Source organism: Strix aluco, chromosome 1 (genome assembly GCF_031877795.1).
Source record: "Strix aluco isolate bStrAlu1 chromosome 1, bStrAlu1.hap1, whole genome shotgun sequence".
In the NCBI taxonomy this organism is placed as follows: domain Eukaryota; kingdom Metazoa; phylum Chordata; class Aves; order Strigiformes; family Strigidae; genus Strix; species Strix aluco.
This window is the reverse complement of record NC_133931.1, coordinates 66953775-66970047: the sequence shown is the minus strand read 5'-3', so window position 1 is coordinate 66970047 and position 16273 is coordinate 66953775.

Genomic DNA, 16273 nt, shown 5'->3' with positions numbered 1-16273 from the left:
CCACCTTCAGAGTACTCTGCCACTAGTCCCTTCTCTCTGTCCCTGTTCCTTCCCCAATGCTGTTCCCCTGTGTATGACTCATCCCAAAAGCTCTTTATCTTTGCCACTGTCCAAATGCCCTAGGTTTATACTGCACTCCAGCAGACCTAGAAGCCCTGCAGTAGTGCTAAAAGCATTCATAATAATACGTAGCAATGGTATCAGTACTGTAAGGAGAGGAAGAGATGACAAAGATACACTTTCACTGCCACCCTTAGCTAAAGCCAAGGACAATCAGACAGCACTGGTGATCACCATACCAGTGTAACATGTAAATCACCAAAGCTCTTCACTTTAAAAAAAATGTTGACATATTTTGCATGAAATGTGGAAATGTATTGCACATCTGAGGTTATCCTTCCTTTTTTTTTTTCTAGTCAATGACCTGGATCCGTCCATGAATTGCAAGACAATGGCACTTTTCTCTCCCTCAGTATGATCGGTTCCAGGTAGGAGGTATGTTCTTCCTCTGTCTTCCATGAGGCTGCCCTAGGCCTTCTGGACCCATTCAAAAAACGGGTCCATCCAGGACACCTTAGGTTCTCAGCATCATGCCTGTTACCTCATCAGACTCTTTTTGAATATAAGACTGGGTGTAGGTTTTGAGACTTGCTGTTTGGTATTTTTTGCTTCAGAGGGTGCAGTCTTCAGTAGTTTTATTCTATCTACTCAGATGCTGCTGAAGCAACTTCCAAAAACTGAGTAATAGACTCTATGCTACAGCAAATAGTAACATTTCAGAAGAATATTTTATGAAAATTAAAATTTTATTGTCAAATGTTAGATTCTCCTTAGATTTACATAATTATAGAAAAGTATTTATATTTTAATTCTTTTATGGGTTTGGATGTTATAAAAAGAAGCGATAGGATGTCAACCTATATAAAGTTGTTTGTATTTTTACCAATTTATTATATCATTTCATTAGCAAAAAACACAAAGAATGCATATATTGCAGTTTAAAACTCATACTTTATTAATGTAAATTTTTCAGATAATGTTCAAAGTTTATCAAAGTAAGTGGGAATTTTGCCATTGATTTCAGTGTCACCAGTATTTGACTCATTTAAGATAAAAAGGTGTCCTATTTCAGTGTTGACATAGAGGAAGTCGAGCAAAATATCTTCACATAATTACAAGGCATGGAGTTGTACTTCAGAGTTTAAGTTCCTTTTTTTGGTATGCACTGCAGGTTGGTGCTGTAGTTTTTGTAGTGTTTCTTCCCTAGATTGATGTCCAGTCTCACTGCAGCCCTTCAGTAGACATTTTCTGCTAAGGCAGAGTGTTATTTGTCACTAAGTGCATGTGGATACAAACTGAATCATCAAATCAGGAATCTAAAAAGCAAGAGAGACAGAGAAAAAAGGTGATCACTGTATGAGACAACACTGGGACCTTTACAAAATGGGGAAATGGTAATTCTTGGGAGACAGGTTGGATATTCATGGACACAAGCAGATTTGCTGTGCTGTGTTACAGGTGGTGCCAAACTGCAAGGTTTCATAGTTTTTCACTGCCTGCTATTTCATTTAATCATTTGCAGTAATGAGGAGTGACAGTAAAGGCACATACAGCAAAACCGATGTGATAATGTGCATATATGTATTGCACAGCAAGTATGAATACACCAGAGGTTATCCACCATCTACTGTTAGACCTCTGTCTTATGACAGAAAATGGAAGCAGAGTTTGAATAAAAAGAACAGTGGGATTTAATCAATTTCCTGCCAATGTGCAAACATCTGTGTTGACAATATGTTGTCCAAGATCTTTGTTTGGCAGAGGTGGCTGATGAACCCTCAGGTACTGTGCTGATATTTTTATATCTTTTTTTTTTTTTCTGATGTAGGCATTATTGCTCTGATCTATGACCCAGCTCCATCTTAGCTGCACTGAAGGATATCAGAGACTGGGCAGTTGTTGGAAACATTGCCTGAAGGGTGACTTGTGTGCATAGAAAGAGGGGAATTTTATCACCTAATACTGAAATTGCCCTGACATGCCTTGTGTGTAGAAGTTTTACCACAAATTTCTGGGCTGCAAGCACAACCCAAATGTTCAGCTTAAAGGGGGAGTTTTAACGGCAAACTGAGTGTGTAAGGCGTGGGAGAACTACAGAGCCAAAACATGATCAGCCAGACAAAAGCAAGAGGCTGAGGGCAATGGGAATACGAGGGAAAAGAAGAAAAGAGCAAAACCAGATTTCACCTATGTAAAAATGGATGCAGGCATTAGAGTGTAATCCCTGTCATCCCAAGATATAAGGTACCACACCCAGAGCATTTTTGAGGTCGAAATGGTTTTCAAAAAAAAGAAGATGCTCAGAAAAGTGCAGTCAGGTGAGGACTGCAGCAGGGATGCGGGCAGCCCTGGTGCAGCAGGATGGGTGAAAGCAGGTTTCCTGCGGAGCAGGGTCTCGGGGCTGAGCCACCCGAATGATAGCAGCAGAGCAGGGTCCACCTTCAGCATTTAGTTTGGTGGAAGCATTGATAGGACTTTTACCTTTCCCTGCTTGTGCTGAAACTTGGTTAAGATTTTCTTCTTTAAAACCTCTACTTTTCCCTTGTATTTGGTTGCAGTTCAAAAGGTTTCAAAAGTTCTCAGTGGGGTCTCAGGGACAGAAACATAGCATAACATAAGCTTCGTTTGCCTAGAAAACTGCCAAAGGGATAGTAAATAATGTTAAAGGTGTTCATGGCACAGGTGCTCAGAAGAGAAAAAGGTGTTCTTCGGATTAAACAAGATGGATTCCTGAGGTAAAAAGCCACATTTTCATGTAATTAAGGACTATACTTACACAGGAAGGGAGGGAAAAAAGAGTTTCTTCAGGCACAGAAGATTCTTCTTGCTCTTTTATTCCCTAACTTCTAAATGCTTGACTAGAGCTACATAACTTTTTAAACAATTTTTTGTGTGTGTGTGAAATACATGTATCAAGTACAGCAACTGTTCAAGTGTGAATTTATTTTTAAATAGAATTGACTCCTTGTATTAGTATAGGCGCTTTGGAAGTAGAAACATTTCTATATTATCACCATCTATCTTTTGAGAAAGAGACGGATATTTTTACCTTGGCAGTTCTGGTAGCAAGGTGGAGGCAGTTTTACAATAATCTGAATATATTTAAGGTGTGCAGTTCATTTTTGTACCTAATGAATAACTGTGTGCCTGAGTGGGTGGATGGAAAATAAGAAGCTCTCGGATTAGATAGAGAAGGTGAAACATGTTACATTTATGCATGTAACGTATCTGCTAATATTCCAGTACATTTGATAAAGTCACTGTTACATGCCATTTTTAATGCATGTGATGGCAATCAGTTTTCTTTGAAAACTGTTATTCCAGGAGGGAAAAAAGAGTCCGTACATTTTAGAAACCAGTACAAGTGTTTCATCGAATTAAACCAGAAATCATATTATTTTCCAGTCACATTTCTCTGTGGTCCCTGTGGTGCTGCAGGCAGAGCTGAAACAGAAGCTGGCACAGGCTGAAAGGACGACAGGCAGGGCAGGTGCTCACTAGCAGGGCGACACATGATTTCTCCTGCACTGAGTGGAGTCTGACACCTTTGGTCTGCAGCTGCCCCATGTGGCTACGAAGGACAAGCTACCAAATGCTGTGCTCTCACACATTTGGTAATTAATAGTAAAATGGTGACTCGGAATACTGAGGCAAATTGAGAAGCACGTTATCAAGGGAGTACTGCGGAAATGGTTCAGCAGCCTACGTCAGAGAGTCTGCAGCACAAAACGTAAGGAGACCTGCAGAGACATCTGAAGTTACAGAGAAGTGGGTGAAGCAAGAGTCTTCTGCCCATTTCCATGCAAAAGGATGGCTGGTCCGAGAGCGTCCGGCAGTCCTGCCAGCCAGCGTGCCTGGGAGGTCTCAGCTGGAGGCAGCCAGCTCCATCAGGACCATCACTCTCACCACAGGTGGCTGCTGCCTGTGTTGCACAGCCAACCAGCAACTCTACCCAAGTGGCAGCTAACCAGCTGGGGTTTGGGGAAGAAGACACTCTGTAGATACTAAAAAGTCATCTTCTGGGGGGAACTGCGGAGCTTTGCTTCTTTCCAGCAGTCATATTCGTGACCTGGTGCAATGAGATTTTCTGTATTCTTTAGCTGTTCCTTGGTAAAGATGGCAAAAATGGCTCCTTTATCTGTAAGGAACATTATGTGTTGATCTATGTGGGGAAGAAAAGCTAAGTATCCCTTGGGAATTACCTATGATGGCTCGTGTGTCATTATTTTCTTTAGCCCTTCCTCCCTACAGACAACAAAAAGGGATCCTTCATTTGTAAGGAACATTTTGTGTTGATACAAGTTATCTAGGAGAAAAAGAAACATCCCTTGGAAGTCACATACCACAATCAGTTTGGCATTGATTTAGTTGCTTTACATTTCTTTTTTGCTAGATAATGTCATATAAAATATGGAACAAGATACTTGTTAATCACTTCTGAAGGAGCCCTGTGGCCTCAGAGCTGATAGTTTTTCCTCACCATGTGCTATGCCTTTCAGAGCAACTTCATTCAACCTATGGTATCAGCTTCCACTGCATGTCTTATAAATGGTAAAATCATTTGACTCACCATTAATTGATTGCTGCATATCAATACAGAAGATGGTGCATTGCAGCATTTGCATCCTTTTTGCAAAAAAAAAGCAACATTTTTAATGAGAAAGAGAAAGAAAGTATGACAATAAATTCAAGAGGTAGTACATTTAAATAGCTTCTAAATGAAACATTTGCATTTTGTGAATAAATCTACATCCTTGATGTCTGATATCTGGAGCAAATCTTGACACACCTTGGGTATCTTCATGCTTAGGAGACATATAAAGGTAAATCTGACACCTTGCCTGTGTTTGGCTCTCAGTAGTCTCTTCTCAACACATTTGGATCTTAAATTCTGTGCTCAATATTTCATGTTTCTGGAATGAGTGAATCCTGGGAAGGGGACAGAAGAGAGGGAAAACAGATATGCTATTTCTTGGCTTTCAGGTCCCCTGTGAGCAATTAATTACAAAGCAGCCTTTATAAAGAATGCTGATATCCACATATAGTCCCTTACAAAAATAAACTTTCTCCAGAATATACATACACATATACATACACTTTTAAAATTCAGAACTATTTTAAACATATTGAAATATTAATTTGAAATGCATTGTCCTAGGATAGTGCAGCAGAGGTGAGGCATGGGAAAGGGGAGAGAAAGATTATAGTATAAAAAAAAACTTGTACCTGGGAAAAAGGTATGTGACAGAGACCAACAGCTCTACTGAAGACTCTCCTGTTTGGAAGATGCTCTCTCCCATGGAATCGTTGTCTTGGTCACAGCAAGTGGGGGACTTCTGCCCAAGATCAGCACTCTCATAATCTATGCAAAACAGCTAAATCCCAGTCTCAGAGGGGACTAGCAATTTTTTAAGCAGAGCTAGATTTAGCATTTTCATGTCTTCAGATCATTTCCCTTTTATCTCAGACAGAGCCGTGGTCACACCATTGTGCGGAACGCATTACTTAAGGTTTAGGGCAGGACTAGTAAACTGATGTTTGTAGTTGAATCTCAACTGATTTATTTTAAATTTTGAGAGATGTGTGTGAGAAGAAGATCTTTAAATCACCCTTGTTTCCTCTGACTGATACGCAGTTGCTACCATTTTTGAAATCTAGTGGTTAGTTTATTTATGTTTTCAAGGTTGCCTATGAAACAACAACAAAAAAATTAGAGACAGAAACTTGATTTTAAAATGACAGACCTCCAAAATTGACAGTGTTTAGGATGCCTGTCACTGAAAAGGTAGCACCTGAAATAAATTGCGAGTGTGATACATATCAGGATAAACCTCCAAATTTTCCCAGATATCCTGAAAAGTCTGGAAAAAGAGATGGGTGCCTGGGGCCCTGCTTAGGCATCTGTTTGCCATATGTTTTCACTAAGGAAATGAAATAAAATGTTAAAAAATCTGCAAGAGGTAAAATGTAGGAGGCACAAAACTAAAAATAGCAAAGCTTACATGGAGACTGGGCAGCTGGGTCTTCATGGGCTCAGAATGGAGCGTAGTTAATGCAATCTCTACCAAGTGCTTCTGAAGCTCAGCAGTACTGGTCCTCACAGAAGCCATATCTGATCCATGGATCTCCACCGGTCCCAAAAGAGAGGAAGACTAGACTGATTGCCCACATGCAGATACAAGATAGAATAGAAACATCAACAGTTAAGAGTTACATGTGTATGAGGTGCAGGTGTCAGATGTGAAGGGAAACATGTCATGATACCGGGTGCAGACTATCATAAGAAACAAAAATGTGTATGTGTATGTGTACTAACTGATACAGATCTCTGGCAGTGAAATAAAGAGAAAACGTGACTGCTCAACTAGATGGGGAACTGCTGGAAAGACAAATTAGCATGAGAGAAAAGTTGCTGAAGAGACACTTGTGTGGAAATTATGGGGACAAAAGGAAAGAAATCTTAGAGCAGCAAATGGGAAACATTGCAGAAATCAGAATGTAAATATGTACAGTAAGCTGCATAACTGATATAAAAGCTGTACACAAAGCCTATTAAACCTATTAAAAGCTAATATACATATGTCCTTCAGAAAAAGAACAATCCGTGATATTTTATTATTAGTGTGGCTACTGACATTCTTTCTCAGCTCTAGATTCTGAGCTGGTGAAACTGGAATAGCCCTGTCAAAACTAATGGAGACAGCAGCTTGCACCAGAAGGAGAATTGGGTCTTGCTTGTTTGCATAGAACTTTTGTCAAGATGGTGTGTGAAGAGATACCTCTTCTGGTGCCTGAAAGTAGAGTAACTGGTTGGGTCAGCAATGCAGTATTAGCATGGATGTTACTTGGACTGTATGAATCGTTCATTGTAAATGGATTATAAGATAATTTTAGCTTTTGTTGTTGTTGGTCACAAATCATTCATGAACTGATCTTGGTTCCTCCTGATAGACTGATTTTCAAAGTCCTCACCTGAAGATTTAGAAGGAAAATATTGTCTATGCCTGTGAGTTGTTAACTTTGACTATTTGCTGCTTGTGACATATAATTGGTCACTTCAATTGCATTGCGGTTTTTCTGCTTCATGATTAATTATTGGAGTTTGGATACTGAATTAGAGCATGATTACAAATGATTAGTGAACAGAACATAGTCTTAATTATGCATGAATAGTCATGTTTGTATCTGAGAATTCAGCTGAAAACAGATATTCTCAACACATTTATGCCAATAAAAATCAGAGATAAGGAATAAAAAGGAGCAAGAAGTTGGCAAGGAAGATACATTCAGAATTTGAATACAATTTCATAAACTATATTTTTGCACCATTCATCATGTTCTAAATTTCGGCTCGTCATCGACGCATTTAGGAGCTCAGGAGTGCCCTTCCTAGATCAGACTTATATTTGCAGGTTGATCTACAAAGTTGTCAGAAAAATATAGCTCGCTCTCATTCAGAGCCAGAAGAAAACCTGTCAGGCAACTCAGGCTGACCTTGTGCATAAAGATCATGAAAGCTCATCCCTAAACTGAGCCCTACAACTTCAGACACACTGGAGCATTCAGACAACCAGGACAAAGTCATTAGGTTCCACCAAGGCTTGCATCCCCTGCCATCATTGGGAAAAGCTAGTTTCAGCTTAATTTATGATGATCCATATGTACTTCTCTGATTTCCTGCTGTGAAATGAGTTTTCAGTATCGTGAGATTGTATTTCTTACTCCTCAATACATGACCTCACATCTCCACACAATTTTTTAATATGCTTTTTTAATCAGGGAATTCAGATCACTCTCCACAAATTGCTTGTTCTCTATGCTTACCATCCCACTTGTTTTTGTATCCTGTGCAAATTTAATCAGTGCAAACTGTAGCAATGACAAAATCATTCACTAATAGACTGATAGGAACCAATTCCAAGGTTATATCCTTTTAGTTCCATATAATGTGATGTTCAAAATCCATGGTCAAATGATTTAAAGACACAGGCCTATGAATATACTGTGTGAACACAGTTACCTTTGTGAAACAGAGCAATAGCTGTGAACAAGAAGAAAATTGAAGAAGATAAAATAAAGAAGGTTTGTTTTACAAGACTTGTGTTCCATGAAATCATAATGATTATTATTAATTGCACCTAAAGTGTTCGATTCTATGTTGGTGGGCTTCTAAATGAAACTTCTCGTTATGTGTTCAGGTTCAGCATCTGACTAACAGATCTATATTTTCCTGGATCATCTCTTTGCTCTTCTTTAATATATGGAATACATTGGCAATTCAAAGATCTTTGAGATTTTTCCTGTTTTCTGTGCTGCTTGTTTCCCTCTAGGCTGCTTGATTTGTACATGTGTAGTTGCAGCTGACTCTGCATCATATTTTTCTTCATTCTGGATGCCAGGTTTTCTGTTCCATCTACAACATTTTATTGGGCAGATTTATCCTCCTGCTTCCTTCTGAAGTCAGAAGAGAAATAGTGATGAACATATCTGTCTTTTCTGAGCCTTTGTTCAAAATTGTAGTACCTGTTTCTAGCAATGGACCAATATTTGGTGCAGAAATTTTTTACTCTAATGGGTTTCTCATATGTTCCTTCTAACTATATTGCCCATTGATCTTTTCTTATATATCTGTTTTCAGCAGAGTACATTTTTGAAAATTTGCAGTTTACTGCTATTATCCTTTTTTGCATTCTTTATATTTTGATTGCTAATGTTTGACTAGCATTTCTGCATTTTCTGTATTTCACATTCTTTCTTCCCCAGCATGAATTCTTTTCTACTTGCGAATTTGTGGCACTTTTTCTTTTTTTTATACCCAGTAGAATGTTCTTGAACAATTTCCAGTTCCTATTAATATTTCCCACATTAAATTGATGTTCCTAGCTTGTTAAAGCAACAGGTTTTTTTCAGCTTGGACAAATTGTCCCTTTCTGTTTCTAAATGGTATCACATTCAGTGTGCATGAAGTAAATGTGAGAGGGTCACGATTGCTGGTAGCCAAATACAGCAGGTCTTTACCATCTGAATGAGGTCCAGTAACTAATGTGTCTGCATTGGCTGCAAGATGCCCCGTGCTTAAAAAATATTATTTATTGTTTCTAGAAATGCTACTAAACTGATGGGACAGCCTTTATAATCGTGATCTCCAAAGTTGGATGCGTATATCCCAGGGACTCTGCAAGACAATCTACTGGGGAGGAGGAAAAAGATATAGAACTTCATTAGTACAGGTATATAGTTTATAAATAAATAAATATACATATATTGGGGGTGCATGCTCAAAAATATTTTACTGATAGGGGTGCACAATCAAAAAGTTTTGGAGACCACTACTTGATGAGATGCCTGGTAAGCACACTTTTAGAGTCCCGTGATCCCAAAGGTAAGATCAGCCTGTACAGCCCATTTCTAGTTTGTCCTGGCCACTGCAAGGATGCTGGGCTAGGTAGACCCTCACTTGAAACTAGCACGATGTTATGTAGTCTTAATCCATAAAATTAAAACCTTCTGTGACTGTGAACTGTCTGCAGCTTTTGAACAATGTATCGGTTTTAACATTTTTTTTCCTCTCTCTTCTATCCTTACTGAATTATGTTTTTTTAAATGGTCCAGTCATGTGAATCACTCTTCTAATAGTGAGTATTGAAAACAAAATCTTTTATATGATATTTGCTTTTTTTACCACCTACTCTGATCGTAATCACTATAGACAGTTACAGTAACATCCTTTGCTTTTAGGCCATGCAGGTTTGCAAGACTGGTTTGGACTCCACTGACTGGATGGTGACAGCTCTTCACAGCAGGCGAGCGCTGCAATTTGAGATTCAAAGCAGTAGTCCGCTTCCAAAAGAGTTCCTATGGTCTAGAATTTTCTAGGTTTAAAAAAAATATTGGATTAATAGCAAGGGTGTTATTTTAGGACAGTCTATTAGAAATGCTGCCCTTTGCAGCCTCTTGTGTCTCTCTAAGTGCAGAACACACAGTAATTTTTGGAGGATTTACTTTTTAGACCATCTTAACATGCATCCTAGCCCCACAAACCTGATGGGTTTTGCAGTCCTGGATGAGTCTAATTGAAGCTGACATCCGTGGGTTTCTGTGAGGGCTGTGGGAACAATGTACTAAATATGTCAGGTTAGAGTCTCCCCAAGAAATTTGACAATTGTTAGTCTGAAAGCACCATTTTGGAAAAGTATGATGACTCATGGCATAAGAAAGGAAGGATTTATTTTTCAAAGCAATAGACTAGTATAGTGAAATCTGGATTAACTTCTTAACTTTTCCAAAGTTCCCGTGTGAGAGAGCAAATTTCTAAATACCTCTGTCCATAAAAGTTCTATCCATACAGCAAATATAACTCTTTGTTTTCCTCTGTCTTGCTTCATTAATTGTAAACATCTTTGGAGCAGGACATGTCTGGGGGTGTTTCCAATTATGTATGTGAAGAGGACTTGGCACAGTAGGCCCCTTAATTCAACTGGGAGTTCTGCAGGCTACTCCTTTTCAAATAGTATATGACAATAAGATTCAAAAGAGTACCCATGGCTCTTCTTGATTCTACCTGATGTTACAGGTATGCAGCAGATCTAAAAAATAGGCCAAAGTATCCTGACAGCAAATGGGAAAATAAGTGCATATTAATAGCATTGCAGACTGGTAAGGAAAGGGCAGGAATCACAGAACCACAGCATGGTTTGGGTTGGAAGGAAACTTTAAAGATCCTCTAGTCCAACAACCCTGCTGTGGGCAGGGACATCTTCCACTAGATGAGGTTGCTCAAAGCCCCGTCCAGCCTGGCCTTGAACACTTCCAAAGATGGTGCATCCACAATGTCTCTGGGCAACCTGTTCCAGTGTGTCACCACCCTCATCATAAAAAGTTTTGTATGTCCCATCTAAACCTACCATCTTTCAGATGAAAACCATTGCCCTGTCACTACAGGCCTTAGTAAAAACTCTTTCTCTGTCTTTTTTCTAAACCCCCTTTATATACTGGAAGGCCACAATAGAAAGAAGGCTCTCCAGAGCCTTCTCTTCTCCAGGCAGAACAACCCCAACTCTCTCAGCCTTTCTTCATAGGAGAGGTGCTCCAGCCCCCTGATCATCTTCATGTTCCTTCTCTGGACCTGCTCCAACAGTTCCATGTCTTTCTTATACCAGGGATCCCAGAGCTGGATGCCGTACTTCAAGTGGGGTCTCACAGGAGCAGAGACAAGACCCCCCCCCTGGGAAAACCAGATTATTCTTAACCCAGGTGAGTTTCTTGCTCTGTTTCTCCTCCCATCCACACAATCCCTGCCACTGGCCCAAGGAAGGGATGGCACTACAGAGGGAAGAGGCAGGCGGGCATGGCATGACTGCTGATGGCAGAATTCCTGCCTTATGTCAGCTAGTCACGTCTGTGAAGCTGCAGCCTAAATGGCATGGCAGCCCAGACTGAACCAGGTCTCGTGTTTTACTTGAGCTGTAAGAATAACGCATTATGGAAAAGTGGAAAATGCTAACACCAAATAGCATTTCCCACCATATTTATTAGATTTCCGTGATTGTTTCTGCCCCTGAGAGGCCAGCAGCACTATTCTGCAGCCTTTTCATGTTGCATTAACAACTCCATCTCGTGGGAAGAGAGGCTGCTTTGGAGGCATGGAGTAAAACAAGCATTTTTACAAAAATCTTATGTTTTGTAAGAGAATGTGAAGATTCCAGTTAAGTTCATGACATCTATTTTTTTAATTTGTCAGGTTCAGCCATCCTTGATAACTTACCTTGAAAAGTCTTTGACTGAAAGCTATCATTTCTAAAGTGGATGTAATTCTGTGTCTGATCGTGCAATGGATCCAGATTCTTTTTCCAAAAGACTGAACTGTGTCAGCTTGCCCAGTTGATGGAAATACTTTCCACTGCACTTCCCTCAAGAGATCAGTTTAAGACAGATCATTGGTACTTCTGTAAAATTTGAACCCAGAGGCCTCCGGCTTTGGCATTTTATTTTCACGATTTAAATTTGTTCCCGGACTCCTTAATTTCAAAGGGGCAGCAATCCACCAGGCTTTCCTTTAGAAATCAGATGAAAAGCAGATGTCAGTGCTGAATATTGCACAGCTCTGTACAGCAGGCGGGAAACTTCATGTAATAAAATTACTCAGTGTGGAAATTCTTGACTGTGGCCCAGTTCACAAAGCTTACGAAGAGCCCTGCCATGAGTTTGATTATGCCTTTGAAATTAAGGGTAGGGGGAACAAAGTTAAGTCATTAAAATAAAGTCCCAGGGCTGGAGGGCTCTGGGTTCAAATTTCTCAAAAGCATTAGGGCTAAGTTTAAGAACTGATCCTTGCAGTGAACTGCAGCGGGAGGTGTCATCAAAAACTGGGCAAGCTGGCACAGTTCAGTTTTTCCTCAAAAAAAGGGAGGCAAAATGTACACTTTTGAGGCAACATTTTTTTTCAGTAAAGGCTTTCTTTAGATGTTTATGTTAGCTTGTCTCAGCATCTGTTGGAATACAGGGCTTCTTCTAATGGCTCACATTTGACCTGAATGTCTAAATCCTTTGTTTGCTTTTTTAACACATTGTACTGTTTATTTCAATAAGCTCTCCTTATCAAGTAGAGTAATTCTGCCCTGGTTTCCATTATAATCTCCTAAAAAGATTCAGTAAATTACAGTCAAGATGAACTTTCAATTCCTTCATACTTTATGAGACATTTTTCCATCATTTAAGGGGCTTTTTACCTCCTCAACATGTAGGGAAAGAAGATGGTGATCAGACACAGAATTTATTATTCAAATACTAGTTTTCTGTTAATAATGTACAAAATACTTTCTAAATTAGAAACAAATTATATGATTTCACCAATACCCTAATGAAGATGCTTCAGGTGGTTCCATTATTTTTTTCTTCTTTTCTAGTCATCTACAGTGGCTTAGAGTATAAATATACTCTAACCAGTCTGATTTATTGTCTTCCTTTCCAAATTAGGGCAATACTGGCATATTTTCTCTGCTTGGTTTTATTTGGATATCTTTGTTAGTAGGAGGGCAGTTTCACAACCAGCTGGGATTTGTTCTCAAGTGAGCAGCAGAATGGGAATCTTCTACTTTGTTCAGTAGCCACATCTCTTTCTTACCTTGAGCATGTCTGATGAAGTAAAATCTCCCCTCTTGCTGGTGATGCCATCACAAATTTGTCTTCTTTCTTTGTTAACAAAGTAATACATTTTGCTTTTAGAGAGACTCAAAAGTTCACTACTAACACGGGGTTTGATAAGGCTTCTGAGTAAATTAGGGCACTAACTCAATTGGATATGGATAACTGTAATACACAATTAGTATAGAATCAGAGAATCAGAGAATGGTTTGGGTTGGAAGGGACTTCTGAAGGTCATCTCATCCAAACCCCTAACCGCCCCCTGCAGGGACACCTTCCACTAGATCAGGTTGCTCAAAGCCCCGTCCAACCTGGCCTTGAACATTTCCAGGGAGGGGGCAGCCAAAACCTCTCTGGGCAACCTGTTCCAGTGTCTCACAACCCTCACAGGAAATAATTTCTTCCTTATATCCAATCTAATTCCACCCTCTTTCAATTTAAAACTGTTACCCCTCATCCTATCACTACACTCCCTGAGAAAGAAACAGCTTTCCTGTAGGCCCCCTTTAAGTACTGGAAGGCTGCTATAAGGTCTCCCCAGAGCCTTCTCTTCTCTAGGCTGAACAACCCCAACTCTCTCAGCCTGTCCTCATAAGGAAGGTGCTCCAGCCCCGTGATCGTCTTCGTGGCCTCCTCTGAACCCACACGAGCAGGTCCGTGTCTTTCTTACACTGGAGCCACAGACCCGAGCACAGTACTGCAGGTGGGGTCTCACCAGAGCGGAGTAGAGGGGAAGAATCCCCTCCCTCGACCTGCTGGCCACACTTCTCTTGATGCAGCCCAGGATACAGTTGGCATTCTGATCTGTGAGCACACAGTGCTGGCTCATACTCAGTTTTCCATCCACCAATATCTCCAAGTCCTTCTCCACAGGACTGTTCTCAATCCACTCATCTCTGAGCCTGTATCTGTGCTTGGGATTGCCCTGACCCAGGTGCAAGATCATGCACTTGGTCTTGTTGAGCTTCAGGAGGTTCACACAGATCCACCTCTCCATATTATTACATAGTAAATGAAATGTCTATAAATGTTCTTGATATGCTTGAATTAAAGTATTTTATATGATCTTTGGACATTCACAGAACTTCAGCTTCCATGAACAGAAGGCTTGTACTCCACCTTGAGCAAGATTTAGCATCTACTTTTAAAAGTAGCTTGCCTGGGAAGATGCAGCTAAGCCTCCGTACCTTTCCTTACTACTTTTGCACATGCTGCCGTAGAAACCAGCTGGTTATACTGAAACTTGGATTATATGGAAGTGTAAGAAACGGAGCTTAACACAAATGCAGGTAGGCACTGCAGTTACTTCTTAACTGGGTGCGTGCGGAGGTGTAAGAAAGATAGCTGTAAATCAGAGAAGGTATTAACTGAATCCTGAGGACTTGGGGAAGAAACCTGTATACACGCTGAAGAAGTCAATCGTTAAAGTAAAGTATAATGAGAAATGGATAAAAGAGGGTAAATTATATGGGACTGTACAGAAAACATTCCAAGTTGCCAACACTAATTAGTGTTTGTGAAATCCCTGACTGTTGCCATGGCAATAAATGTGATACTACAAATGCAGCATTCTGATTTCTTCACAGGATCAAGAGAAGTTGGAAAGGAGCAAATCCCTGTGTAAACATCGATATCGTCAATTAATTAGGAAACACAGCAAGATAAATAATAAGACCCCATGAAAGGTAAATTAATTTCTGTTTTCTGTCTGCTACATTTGAAAGTTTCTCCAGTATCAAGCCATCTCTGCAATTCACTTTCATTCTACAGTAGTGCTTAATCACAGACCACAGTGGAAGTTATTGTGAAGGGAGTTTTTTAATACATTACTTAGCAGGTTAAAGACTTTGGGTTATTTGAGATATTTCAGCTATTTACACACATTTCTTTCTTTAAATGTCACTTAGCTTGTTTACTTATTTATTTATTTGAGATAAAATTCCACCTAAAGAAGCCCAGAGTTGTCTGTCTTTTTAAGAAAAATTGATAAACAATCTAAACCAGAGCAGATCATCTTGAGTGCCATCACATGCATGTACAGGACAACCAGGTGATCAGGCCCAGCCAGAATGTGTTTATGAAAGGCAGGCCCTGCTTGACAAACCTGATCTCCTTCTATGACAAGGTGACCTGCTTAGTGGAGAAGGGAAAGGCTGTGGATATTGTTTACCTGAACTTTAGTAAAGCCTTTGACACCATTTCCTACTGCATTCTCCTGAAGAAACTGGCTGCTTGTGGCTTGAATGGATGTACTCTTCACTGGGTAAAAAACTTTCTGGATGGCCGGGCCCAAAAGTTGTTGTGTATGGAGTTAAATCCAGTTGGCAGCCAGTCACAAGTGGTGTTCCCCAGGGCTCAGTATTGGGACCACTTCTGTTTAACATCTTTATCAATGATCTGAATGAGGGGATCGAGTGCATCCCCAGTAAGTTTTCAGATGACACAAAGTTGGGTGGGAGTGGGAGTGTTGATCTGCTTGAGGGTAGGAAGGCTCTGCAGAGAGATCTGGACAGGCTGGAGTGATGGGCCAAGGCCAATTGTATGAGGTTCAACAAGGCTGAGTGCCAGGTCCCCTACACTTGGATCACACCAAGCCCATGCAATGCTACAGGCCTGGGGAAGAGTGGCTGGAAAGCTGCCTGGCAGAAAAGGACCTGGGGTGGTGGTCAACAGCCAGCTGAACATGAGCCAGCAGTGTGCCCAGGTGGCCAAGAAGGCCAATAGTATCCTGGCTTGTATCAGAAGTAGCGTGTCCAGCAGGACTAGGGAAGTGATCGTCGCCCTGCACCCAGCACTGGTGAGGCCGCACCTTGAATACTGTGTTCAGTTTTGGGCCCCTCACTGCAAGAAAGACACTGAGGTGCTGGAGCGTGTCCAAAGAGCAAGGAAGCTGGTGAGGGGTCCAGAGAACAAGTCTTGTGAGGAGCAGCTGAGGGAACTGGGGTTGTTTAGTCTGGAGAAAAGGAGGCTGAGGGGAGACCTTATCTCTCTCTACAACTACCTGGAAGGAGGTTGTAGTGAGGGGGGTGTCAGTTTCTTTTCCCAAGTAACAAGAGATAGAATGAGAGGA